The 13,748-nt window shown below is 42.5% G+C and overlaps 1 protein-coding gene across 1 annotated transcript in view; it reads left to right on the top strand.

The window, feature by feature from the left end:
* The window catches only part of PAX5 (paired box 5), a 278,680-nt gene that overhangs the window by 111,418 nt on the left and 153,514 nt on the right, over nucleotides 1–13,748 (top strand). The window lies entirely within an intron of this gene.

Raw genomic sequence — 13,748 nt, 5'->3', positions numbered from 1 at the left:
TCCCAGAGAGGCCACACCTGGGGAGCAGTTGGTTTGCTTGCTGCACTGGGTATCACCGACACCAGTGCCGCCACTGATGTGCTGCACTAGTAGTACATGGTTAATGGGAGCATTTTATGGAATATCGCATCCATATTAATCCAAGAGAAACCCGTCCTTGCAATGTGTAAAAAGCAAAATGATTGCTTATGTGATCACTTTACATCAGAGCAATGGTGCATGTATAGACGTCCGTCATGCATGTGCAAGCAAACATTACTGGAGAGGGATCTAATATAACCCACTCCGTAAAATTTTGCAAAATGTAGCCCATAGGCTACAATGGCTAACTCGATCCAAAGATGATGCTAGCTGTCAGGTCAAGATCCAGAAAGCATAGTACATAGCTTATCAGCCACATAGAGACCAGTAGAGTTTGCTTTTGCAATCAAAAATGGAGGGATTGTAGCAGATATCTCCAATGTATGCCGCGGACATTCCTTCACTTAGGGGATGCTTCATTCTTGCGATTATACTCTGAAAATGGCTGTTTTTCTAATTTTTTTTTACAAAATAGTATTAATGAACATGTCCCTTAGTGAGCGAAGCCCACCTTTCTACTATCCGGGGAGAGGCATTCTTTATGTGGTTTGTAGAGCTTACAAAAGAGCTCTCTCATAAATGATCACCTTGGCATAAGTCATTAGGTACGATGCAGTTTCATTGATGAATAAAAGATTATATGATGGTCACCTGTCAGCAGACAATGCCACACACACCAAGCGGTTTACAAATAAACCTTTAAACTAAACTCTCCTGAGACATACTGTATATGTCAAGCAGCAGTTAATGAAAATTAATTCATCAGCACGGCCTCATCTAAAAGAAGACTTCAAAGCAATTCAAGGCAGAAAGCTTAGTTTTATTGACATTTAAATGATTAACTTATTTTCCAGTATACTATGAAAATACAGCCATGTCTTATTCTAATACACAATTACATATTTACTATAAAAACAAGAAAATGTTCAAAGAATAAGATAGACATCAGCAAGGTCCATACAAAAGTTTAAGTTAGCTGTAGTAGTTTTAAAAAAAGGGTTTTCTCATTGGGGTTGTATATCTGCCATCTTCCTGACCGGCCCTCATGTTGCAAATAAAGTTGATCTAACCCCTGGCACTGTTTACTGGTAACTGCTGGGGGTCATACTGTGCTGCAGTTTACAGAGCAGAAGTATTCAGTCCATCCGTCTCTCTTTAATAGAACTGAATAAACACTTTTCTTTTTTTTTTTCTTTTTTTTTATCAAACTGGAACTGAATGGAACACAGCTGTTTTTGCATCTGTGACTAGGAATTTTTAGTTTATTTTTGCTTGACACTGCATAAACTACCTCTAAATCAGTTTTGTACTTGCTGACTTTTTAGGTTCTTAACAGTTTAATCTGCCTTTATTGTTGACCTTTTCTCTCCTCTGCCAGCAGCATTTTTCTTAGGGATGGCCATTGATGGGTCTACCATCGATGGTGCTATCAGTGGTCTACATTGATGATAGGAAACTATAGATTTCCCATCAATGGCCATAAGTGCAGCTGCTCTTGCTGACTGAGCATTGGGACTCGGCAGGCTAATCAGGGAAGGATGCAGGGCTGTGCGGGTCACATTCGGGGCAGGGCTTACCACATGGTTGGAGCTAGTCCTGCTTACAGCCACCAATGGTCGAGAATCATTGGATCTCCACCATTGATGGCAAACCCATCAACCAACAATGGCATTCCATCAATGGTTGCTATCCATTGTTGGTAGATGGCCATCACAATTTTTTCTCAAAAGAGTAATATGTCTTTAAAAGCGATATCTATGGGTTAGGACAGAATAGAAACAGCTGGCTAATCCTGACATGGTGAGTTCTTCAGTATGTTAACTGAGCTGAGTGAGCGGCATTGTTTATGAATCAACTAATCCAAACAATGCATTTCTGTAAACAAGTACAGTATGCCAAGCTGCCAGTCACTCTTTGCTTGATGTCCCTCTCTTTAAGCGTGCTTGGTAGATTTATTTAATTAAGTATAAACACTCCAATTATTTCATATTTATTATTCATACCTGCAATACACATATTAATGTGCAAAAGTGGTTTTACTTGTACTTTAAATAATAGACTTTGCTTGTTTACCAGATCTTGCCAATGAGCATAACTCATGTTATACAAAAAATGTTGTCTTTAGTTTCTTTACATGAGCCATGTAATGCGTTTCACCGTGACCTCCTGGCACCATATATCAATATTTTCTTATCCAGTAGTCCATGGAGAATTGTAGATGTTGTAGATAAGTATACTTACCCAACCCCTGTCGGGATACCAACCATCGGGATGCCACTGTCGGTATTCTGACAGGAGGCATCTTGACAGCCGGCATTACATACCCATTCCCCAATATGCTGACATGAGCATTCAAGACAATCCATTGATTAATGGCTAATTAATACGTTTTTTTGTTATTGAATATATAGGGGCTTATTTACTAACATGGTGATGTACAACATTTAACTGCCTCCAATAGTTGGCTAATGGCTACTTTTTTGGAGTTCAGGATGATTTCTGCACTCTTTCATGCACTTCACATAGGTAACGATCTGTAGAATTAACATGCGGCATTGCTGCAATGCTTTCAACTTACAATTTCTAATTAAAATGCGCGGATATCAAGAGAGCGCTTACTGAAAATATCCCGCAAAGCGTGCATTAATGTTACATGGAACTTCACACTTCAGAACCTGCGGCTAAATAAATTCGGCAGCAAGAATTGTTTATTTTTAAAGTTTTACATTTCTTAAACAACACCATGAACCTATTTACTTTGCAAATCACAAAGCCTCTGCATTGCCAGAATGGTGCATTAAAAGCAGGATAAGAAATTATTGGATCAAAAGAACATTTTTAACTTACCAGCTCTAAATCTCCCCTCCCCCATCCCTAAATAAACAATATGAAATACTGTTGTAGTCCTAAAACACAGAGATAATCCAGATGTGTGTTTGGCATATTCAAAAGATTAGGGCAAGCTCCTTGGCAGGAAAGAGACTTCATATTCCTATTAAACATTCCTAGCTAGAAAAACGTCCGATTTTTGTGGGAACTTGCATGTTATTTGTATTTTTCTGCGACATTAAATATTAACTTGCAAAAGAGAAAGAGAGAAAAAAATCTTGTTCGCTGCCACGGTTCATAAACGCGCTCTCTATTTGCAAGGCAACGACTTGAGCCCAGTTCATTACAGCCGCAGTCAGCAGTTTTATAAGATGTTTGATTGTTATTAATTACCTGCAGATGCATTTCCCTTGCCCTAGCTTGCTGACTTCAGCTTGGCTCTTATCACATTGAGAGGACAAAGTAGAAAAGCAACTGACACGATCACAAAACTACTGGAGTGGAGATTGACAAATCTAAGTGCAGACCACTTCCACAGTCAGTGTAAATTAATGGTTTCCATAAGTGTTAACACTGTGGCTTTTTTTTCAACTTTTCTTTTGATAATTTATCTACAAACCACTGTTTCATGAGACCCAAACAACATATATTGTAATTGAGCAACATCTGTGTGTTAAGTAAAATGGATGGCCAATGTCTCCTCTTTTACTAGTCTTTCAAGTTTCTAGTCACAGCGTACTAGCACCATGCAGGAGAAAGTATTCAAGCCCTCACATCCTGCCAGGGAGGGATGGTTATAAATTACTCCTAATTTATGGAAGTACCATAAATAAGCAGAATCAGATGTGTAGCCATGGTGCATGGAGAATGTCAATGCCCCCCCCCCCCCCTACTGAATTTTCCTATAGTGGAATTTGCCAGCATTTGAGGCTAATTGAAAATGAAAAACAAAATAATGAATTGTCTATGCATTTATTATTCATATTTTGCTGGATAATAAAAGTGCCCTTTGCCGCCCTCACCCCCATTTTAAATGCTACCGAGACTCTTCTCCAGTCTCTGGCTGCCGGTGCACACTACATTGCACAAGTGACGTGCGGTACCGCACGTCAGTCTGTTTCACACCTCGGTTACCTGGGCCCCCTCTTTCTCCAGGCCCGGGACTGGAGTTCCCGCAGTCCCCCCCTGATGGCAGCCCTGTGTCTTGCGTTGTGTGGGTCTGTTACCTCCCATTGTGTATGTTCTGCATTGTGCTGTCCGTTTATCCTTATAAAACTTTTCTTGCATTGTGCAGTCCGCTCTTAACCCATCTGCATTGTGCTGTCTGTCCCCATGTGTATGTCCTTCAGTGTGCTGTTGGTCCCCCTTGCTATCGGTATATCCTGCATTGTACTGTCCTTCCCATCTGTATGATCTATATTCACTACAGCTCCCTTCCAAGCTACATGTACTTAGTGTGCACTTTTCTGTTTTCTGTATTGGGCCCCCCTCCCCTAAGTTTTAGATTGCCCCCCCCCATATCTTGTATTGTCTTCTCCCTCCTATGTCTTGTATTGTCCTCCCCCTTTATGTGTTGTATTGAACTCTACCCCCTATGCTGGAGAAAGCCTTTTATTGTCCTTGCCCCCTACACCTATATGCACCTCCACCAGCTCCCCATGCATTGTTCTTTCCTCTCCTCCTTGGGATGAGTTACCTCTTTCCCCTGACCTTGTCTGCTCCTCTACACTACTGCTCCTCCAGATACTATCAAAGTGTCATTAGGCGGCATTGATGGCACCATCAGCTGACATCTGCACTGCAGAACATTGGATGGCCGGTGGGAATCACACTCTTACTGATCCTCTCCGCCTCTGCTCATCCACAGTGGCAAAGTGCCACAGCTACGTGCCTGCCCTGGATCCAGAAAGTCCTACTGTGGGACTGTCAGGATCCATGGCGGGTTCCTAGCTGTGGCACTGTGGAAGAGCAGACTAGGAGGAGATCAGTGAGCCCTTACTGCCAAAAACAGGAAGCAGTGAACCTGGAGCTGGTATTTGGCAGTCCATTAGCAAATAAACAGCTGCTGGAGTTGGGCTCCAGCCGCAGAGAGCGCCCTCTGACCAGTTCGGTGCCTAGAGCTCATACTCAGCCAGCCCCTGGGCAAGATATCCCCGTTACTGTATGTTGCTTGGCTACATAGCACAGATATAAGGGATAAATACTAGTGTCGTTTTCATTACAGTCCTGTTTTTTTTCAGGAAAATCACAGTTTTAATCATTGGAAATAATTTGCCTGTCATGAAGGTTCTTGAGGCACCTGATAAAAACAACATTAAGAATTAACTTTGCATACTGTATATTTATATTACATTCAGGGTTCCCAAACTGCGTGCTATAGCATGTTTTTATGTGCTATAGGGAGTTGCAGACCCGTTTTTAAAAACTCAGCGAGTCCTGCCAGATGCGCTGTGTGGGGCTATGCTGGGTGCAGCAGCCTATCACTGCCGGTGGCATCTTTTCAACCAATAGCCACCAGCGTCTCCTCAGTCACCGCCGTGTGGCACCCCCTCTCCCAATCTCAGGCTACAGTAACTCTGACCAGTCAGTCAGAGTTACTGGCCCACCACACTCCGACCACGGACTGTCTGGCCACGCCCACCTCCCGGGAGCAGCAGCAGCGAAGTAACGTCTCCTTCCCGCATTCCCCCTGTCCCCAGGTCAGACTCGGAGTGACACCTGCATGTGGTCGGCAGAGCGGCTACACAAAAGTGCAATAGTGGGTGCTGCATGGCGGTGGCTGCCAGGAGACACACCCAGGGCCGCCAGGTGTGTTTTGGGGGCCTGCACCTGGGGAGGGGGAGTTGCTGGGTGGCTGTCCATACATGCCGGCCTGGCAGCATGGAGTGACTTCTGTGACATGCTGCCTAGCAGACCATCAGATTGGCTGCCTGTCACTACAGTGTGACGGCTGTGCGGAGCTCAGTGTGGTGAGCAGGGAATGTCCAGAGACTGCTCACCACACCGATGTACAAAGTGCTGCAGAGCCTGAAAGCTCCCCGCAACCAGTGCACTGTAATGACAGGCAGCCAATCCAATGTCACTGCTGCCAGGCCCTGGGGAGTATGGAGAGCTGCCCCCAACACACTTAGTATATATACAAACCGAACCCGCTCACCCCTAATATATATATATATATATATATATATATATATATATATATACAGTCAGGTGCATAAATATTGGGACATTGACAGAATTTTCATATTTTGGCCTCTATTCACCGCCACAATGGCTTTGAAATTAAACAAACAAGATGTGCTTTAACTGCAGACTTTCAGATTTAATTTGAGGGTAATTACATCCAAATCAGGTGAACAGTGTAGGAATTACAACGGTTTCTATATGTGCCTCCCACTTTTTAAAGGGCCAAAAGTAATGGAGCAAACGAAACAATCCTAAATCTAACTTTCACTTTTTAATACTTTGTTGTAAATCCTTTGCAGGCAATTACAGCCTGAAGTCTGGAATGCATAGACATCACCAGACGCTGGGTTTCATCCCTGGTGATGCTCTGCAGTGCCTCTACTGCAAATGTCTTCAGTTCCTGCTTGTTCTTGGGGCATTTTCCCTTCAGTTTTGTCTTCATCAAGTGAAATGCATGCTTAATCGGATTCAGGTCAGGGGATTGACTTGGCCATTGCATAACATTCCACTTTTTAGCCTTAAAAACTCTTTGGTTGCTTTTGCAGTATGCTTTGGGTCATTGTCCATCTGCACTGTGAAGCGCCGTCCAAAGAGTTCTGAAGCATTTGACTGAATATGAGCATATAATATTGCCTGAAACACTTCAGAATTCATTCTGCTGCTTTTGTCAGCAGTCACATCATCAATAAATACAAGGGAACCAGTTCCATTGGTAGCCATACATGCCCACGCTATTACAATACCACCACCATGCTGCACTGATGAGGTGGTATGTTTTGGATCATGAGCAGTTCCTTTCCTTCTCCATACTCTTCTCTTCCCATCACTCTGGTACAAGTTGATTGTTGTCTCATTTGTCCATAGGATGTTGTTCCAGAACTGTAATGGCTTTTTTAGATGTTGTTTGGCAAACTCTAATCTGGTCTTCATGTTTTTGTGGCTCACCAATGGTTTACATCTTGTGGTGAACTCTCTATATTCACTCTTGTGAAGTATTCTTTTGATTGTTGACTTTGACACATATACACCTACCTCCTGGAGAGTGTTCTTGATTTGGCCAACTGTTGTGAAAGAGTTTTTCTTCACCAGGGAAGTAATTCTTTTGTCATCCACCACAGTTGTTTTCCGTGGTCTTCCGGGTCTTTTGGTGTTGCTGAGCTCTCCGGTGCATTCTTTCTTTTTAAGAATGTTCCAAACAGTTGATTTGGCCACACCTAATGTTTTTGCTATCTCTCTGATGGGTTTGTTTTGATTTTTCAGCCAAATGATGGCTTGCTTCACTGATAGTGACAGCTCTTTGGATCTCATATTGAGAGTCGACAGCAACTGATTCCAAATGCAAATGTCACACCTAGAATCAACTCCAGACCTTTTACCTGCTTAATTGATATTGAAATAACGAGGGAATAGCCCACACCTGTCCATGAAATAGCTTTTGAGTTGATAGTCCCATTACTTTTGGCCCCTTAAAAAGTGGGAGGCACATATAGAAACCGTTGTAATTCCTACACCATTCATCTGATTTGGATGTAATTACCCTCAAATTAAATCTGAAAGTCTGCAGTTAAAGCACATCTTGTCTGTTTCATTTCAAAGTCATTGTGGTGGTGAATAGAGGCAAAAATATAAAAATTCTGACAATGTCCCAATATTTATGCACCTGACTGTGTGTGTATATATATATATATATATATATATATATATATGTGTATAAATATATATATATATATATATATATATAATATATATATATATATATATATATATATATTATATATATATATACAGTCTCCAAAAGAAATGAGGATGCACTCACCAGACTTCATAGAAATATCAAAAAGTTTTGTTTTATTTACGTCATCTTGAAAGTACAGTCATCAGTACAGCCATCGATGTTTCGGTCCAGTCCATGGACCTTTGTCAAGATATATATACAGTATATATATATATACTTCTCTCAACTCCAGCCCCCTTGTGTGCCTCTGCCCCAGCCCCCGATGTGTGTCTCTGACCAGTGCCCCAGCCCCCAATGTGTGTCTCTGACCAGTGCCCCGGCCCCCAATGTGTGTCTCTGACCAGTGCCCCAGCCCCCAATTTGTGCCTCTACCCCAACCCACAGTGTGTGCCTCTGCCCCAGCCCCCAATGTGTGCCTCTGCATTAGCCTCCAATGTGTGCCACTGTCCAGTGCCCCAGCCCCCAATGTGTATCTGTCCAGTGCCCCAGTCCCCATGTGTGTCTCTGCCCCAGCCCCCAATGTGTGCCTTTGCATCATCCCCCAATGCGTGTCTCTGTCCAGTGCCCCAGCCCCCAATGTGTATCATTGTCCAGTGCTCCAGTCCCCATGTGTGCCTCTGCCCCAGTCCCTATGTGTGCCTCTGCCCCCAATGTGTGCCTCTGCCCCAGTCCCTATGTGTGCCTCTGCCCCAGTCCTTATGTGTGCCTCTGCCTCCAATGTGTGCCTTTGCATCAACCCCCAATGTGTGCCACTGTCCAGTGCCACAGTCCCCAATGTGTATCTGTCCAGTGCCCCAGTCCCCATGTGTGCCTCTGCCCCAGCCCCCAATGTGTGCCTCTGCATCATCCCCCAATGTGTGCCTCTTTCCAGTGCCCCAGGGCCAATGCGTGTCTCTTTCCAGTGCCCCAGTCCCCAATGTGTGTCACTGTCCAGTGCCCCAGTCCCCAATGTGTGCCTCTGCTCCAGTTCCTATGTGTGCCTCTGCCCCAGTCCCCATGTGTGTCTCTGCCCCAGTCTGCATGTGTGCCTCTGCCCTAGTCCCCATGTGTGCCTCTGCCCCAGTCCCCATGTGTGCCTCTGCCCCAGTCCCCATGTGTGCCTCTGCCCCAGTCCCCATGTGTGCCTCTGCCCAACTTCCCCATATATGCCTCTGCCCACCCAGCCTTTGTGAACATCTGCCCACTTCCCCTTATCTGTGTGCCTCCGATTGGGGAGCCCTACTTGTTTAATTTATACTAGTCCCACATATTCTGATGTAAACCTGTCTGCACCCAGAGTGCTGCATCCTTTGTAGTTTGGCAGCGTTGGAATTTTCCATGTGATTCAGATGCAGCTCGATCCTAGCATGACCCACAAAATGGTGACGCGGTAACATGACGTCATGTACATTCATTCTGCCTCCAGCTACAGTGATGTAGTGACACAACACTGCAGGCGGCCGTGCAATGAAGTTGAATCAATGTGTTTATATTTTTTCCTGTGGGGAATAATGTGTTTGTATTTTTTTTATCCTATTGGGGTCAATGTGTTGGTGTTTTTTTTTATCCTATCGGGGCCAATGGTTGTATCTTTTTATCCCATCAATGTGTGTGTTTTTCTTCATGTGGGGCAATTGTGTTGTTTTTTCCCTACTGGGGCCAATTTGGTGTTTATTTTCCTACTGGGGCCAATGTGGGTGTTTATCTTACCGGGGCCAATGTCATCTGCTACATGCTTCATGGGATTTAGATGGGACCCAGAAAATGTTAGGTAGGACCCCGATTTTTTAAAGTGAGGGGTCCCTGGGACCCACATTTTTTTGGCTCATCATGGTCACTGACATTTAATTAAAAAAAATAGTTTTGTGTGTGTATATATATATATATATATATATATATATAAATGAAGGACCTATTTGTTGCGCCAATCAATTCAGTTGCACCTCTAAGAGAGTCTCCTGTTAGTAGGACACAGCCATAGAGATATCCAAACAGAATTCTTAGAGGGCACTAACAAATGGAATGTTTCGTAGTATTTATTACCAGTACAGAATTCACAATCGAGATATCACTAAAACTTTCGGCTGACAGATATTAGCATTGAAGAATTCTTCTGATTTGGCTACCAAGGTTCTTATTCAATGTGTGAGATGTCCATTTGGTTCTGTGAACATACCCTCTCACCAAAGAAATCACCCAACAATGTGTGGCCAATGGCCAAATATTAGTACATCAGAATAATTAGCTGGTAGCTGGCTGCCACATTTTGCTGCTATTGATCCACATTTAAAAAAGTTTTTAAGTTTTTCTGGCCCAAGTGTGAGAAACCACATCCTGAGACCCCTATGTATGAAGGTTTTGCCCATATCATTTTAATATGCCAAATTATAGAATTGAATTTAATTTAGAAACCCACAATGTAGTCAAATACGTCGATCATAAGACAGACTTAGGCGGCTCTGAAACGTTCATACAATTATCACTTTTTTCAAAGACTCGGAGTGCCGCCTATGTCTGTTTTATGATCGACATATTTGAATACATTGTGGGAGCAGGGAAGGCACAGGGTACTTTCTGTGTTGGACTATTGAGTGTCAGTTCGTTTGTACAGTTTATTATATATATATATATATATATATATACACACAGTATACAGTACACTCCGTGAATTAAAAATGGAATATGGTTTGGAGTATAATTAGTACGTGAGTTAGTGCTATGGATTACAGCCTAATGTTTAAATAAATATATGTATACAGCGGGTAAAATAAGTATTGATCTTAATTTATGGACAGCTATAGTTTGATTTTTTTGCATGTGTGGATTGCATGGGTTGTTGCTGACATTTGGTGAAAATTTCATTACAATAGCCCCATTACAAATATATTTACTGAGAAAAATGTTGATGTGTTCAATACTTATTTTACCCGCTGTATATATATATATATATATATATATATACCAAAGTCAGAAATCCACTGCACTCGCCACTCCTAGATTTGGGGTGCAGACCTGCACTCGCCATTCCCAGGACTGGGGTGCAAGTGGCCTGTGACCACATTGCTGAAATAAATAAAAACAGAAAACCCAGGTCTCACCATGTTTAAACACCCACAATGATGTATAAATAAGTAAATAAATAATGGGGATTTGGTTCATGGATTGATCAATGCATTTAAGCCCGCAGCCCACATCACGGGACCCCACTTTCTGCAGGTCCTACACTATCCATCACACTGAAGGAAACCTGGTAGCTGCTATCATATAGTTTAGACTGAAAAAATGTTACCTGGTTTAAAGCTCACCTGCCAGCTAATGGCTTTTAAAGGTAAGGCAGTCACCTGACATAGCTTTTTTCACACTACCAAAAAGACAGCTGACACAGGTTAATATAAACGAGTTTGCACATGGGGTGCATGAGAAAGCTATGATCACAAAACGTTAATAAAAAATTAACCGCATAAAACAAAGTCAGAAATCCACTGCACTCGCCACTCCTAGATTTGGGGTGCAGACCTGCACTCGCCATTCCCTGGACTGGGGTGCAAGTGGCCTGTGACCACATTGCCTAAATAAATAAAAACAGAAAACCCAGCACTCACCATGTTTAAACACCCACAATGATGTATAAATAGGTAAATAAATAATGGGGATTTGGTTCATGGATTGATCAATGCATTTAAGCCCGCAGCCCACATCACGGGACCCCACTTTCTGCAGGTCCTACACTATCCATCACACTGAAGGAAACCTGGTAGCTGCTATCATATAGTTTAGACTGAAAAAATGTTACCTGGTTTAAAGCTCACCTGCCAGCTAATGGCTTTTAAAGGTAAGGCAGTCACCTGACATAGCTTTTTTCACACTACCAAAAAGACAGCTGACACAGGTTAATATAAACGAGTTTGCACATGGGGTGCATGAGAAAGCTATGATCACAAAACGTTAATAAAAAATTAACCGCATAAAACAAAGTCAGAAATCCACTGCACTCGCCACTCCTAGATTTGGGGTGCAGACCTGCACTCGCCATTCCCTGGACTGGGGTGCAAGTGGCCTGTGACCACATTGCCTAAATAAATAAAAACAGAAAACCCAGCACTCACCATGTTTAAACACCCACAATGATGTATAAATAGGTAAATAAATAATGGGGATTTGGTTCATGGATTGATCAATGCATTTAAGCCCGCAGCCCACATCACGGGACCCCACTTTTCTGCAGGTCCTACACTATCCGTCACACTGATGGAAACCTGGTAGCTGCTATCATATAGTTTAGACTGAAAAAATGTTACCTGGTTTAAAGCTCACCTGCCAGCTAATGGCTTTTAAAGGTAAGGCAGTCACCTGACATAGCTTTTATCACACTACCAAAAAGACAGCTGACACAGGTTAATATAAACGAGTTTGCACATGGGGTGCATGAGAAAGCTATGATCACAAAAGGTTAATAAAAAATTAACCGCATAAAACAAAGTCAGAAATCCACTGCACTCGCCACTCCTAGATTTGGGGTGCAGACCTGCACTCGCCATTCCCAGGACTGGGGTGCAAGTGGCCTGTGACCACATTGCCTAAATAAATAAAAACAGAAAACCCAGCACTCACCATGTTTAAACACCCACAATGATGTATAAATAGGTAAATAAATAATGGGGATTTGGTTCATGGATTGATCAATGCATTTAAGCCCGCAGCCCACATCACGGGACCCCACTTTTCTGCAGGTCCTACACTATCCGTCACACTGATGGAAACCTGGTAGCTGCTATCATATAGTTTAGACTGAAAAAATGTTACCTGGTTTAAAGCTCACCTGCCAGCTAATGGCTTTTAAAGGTAAGGCAGTCACCTGACATAGCTTTTATCACACTACCAAAAAGACAGCTGACACAGGTTAATATAAACAAGTTTGCACATGGGGTGCATGAGAAAGCTATGATCACAAAAGGTTAATAAAAATTAACCGCATAAAACAAAGTCAGAAATCCACTGCACTCGCCACTCCTAGATTTGGGGTGCAGACCTTCACTCGCCATTCCCAGGACTGGGGTGCAAGTGGCCTGTGACCACATTGCTTAAATAAATAAAAACAGAAAACCCAGCACTCACCATGTTTAAACCCCCACAATGATGTATAAATAAGTAAATAAATAATGGGGATTTGGTTCATGGATTGATCAATGCATTTAAGCCCGCAGCCCACATCACGGGACCCCACTTTCTGATGGATAGTGTAGGACCTGCAGAAAGTGGGGTCCCGTGATGTGGGCTGCGGGCTTAAATGCATTGATCAATCCATGAACCAAATCCCCATTATTTATTTACTTATTTATACATCATTGTGGGTGTTTAAACATGGTGAGTGCTGGGTTTTCTGTTTATATATATATATATATATATATATACATATATATATATATATATATATATATATATATAGAAGTGAAGTCTGGAAAGAACATGCACCTGATAGTGTAGTAATTATAATGGAAAAATGCACGTGCTCAAATATAAATGTGCATACCAGATAATAAAACTTTTAGGCTTATCTGTAGTTCTTTTACTGGGATTCCATGTGGTGGGATGGACACGGGACTCCAAAATATTCAGAAACCTTAACAGGAGGGGCTCAAACAGAGCCAGATAAAACACATATATAGTGCAGTATTTTGTTTAAGAACCAATAACGTAATTAATATATATTGCGTACCGGAACAATGCTTGAATAACTGCATATAATGCTGTGTGTCCTGGTAGCTCCTTCAATATCCCATGATGGCCCCAATAGTTTGACATCAAAGAGAAGTGATCCTGTGTGGGAAGTCCTTGTCCTCAGGTAGAAAAAGTTGTTGAATGATTACTTTATCTGCAGTGGATGTCGGCTTATTACCAGCCCTGAGGAGCAGCTCATAATAATATAGCCAACCTACTC

This window comes from Taudactylus pleione, unplaced genomic scaffold (genome assembly GCF_031769625.1).
Source record: "Taudactylus pleione unplaced genomic scaffold, aTauple2 ptg000967l, whole genome shotgun sequence".
NCBI classification, from domain to species: domain Eukaryota; kingdom Metazoa; phylum Chordata; class Amphibia; order Anura; family Myobatrachidae; genus Taudactylus; species Taudactylus pleione.
Note: the sequence above shows the minus strand (reverse complement) of the source record. Positions and strands in the feature narration are given on the sequence as shown.